Source organism: Penaeus monodon, chromosome 29 (assembly GCF_015228065.2).
Source record: "Penaeus monodon isolate SGIC_2016 chromosome 29, NSTDA_Pmon_1, whole genome shotgun sequence".
NCBI classification, from domain to species: domain Eukaryota; kingdom Metazoa; phylum Arthropoda; class Malacostraca; order Decapoda; family Penaeidae; genus Penaeus; species Penaeus monodon.
This window is the reverse complement of record NC_051414.1, coordinates 34,359,714-34,359,915: the sequence shown is the minus strand read 5'-3', so window position 1 is coordinate 34,359,915 and position 202 is coordinate 34,359,714.

The window sequence follows — 202 nt, the reverse complement described above, 5'->3', positions numbered from 1 at the left end:
CTGCCCGAGTGTCACTTTTGTTAATCACGAGATGGCTATCACAGAGCAACACAAATTCTAAAGCGCTCAGCCTCATAACACCAGAGCTTGCAAGGGTGCCATGACGTGTTGAAAGCCGCTTACTCTCTACCGCCGCTCCAGGGCTTGCGGTCCGGGGTTCAGAAATATCGCACTTTTAAAGCCGGAAGGGAAAAAATCCGAC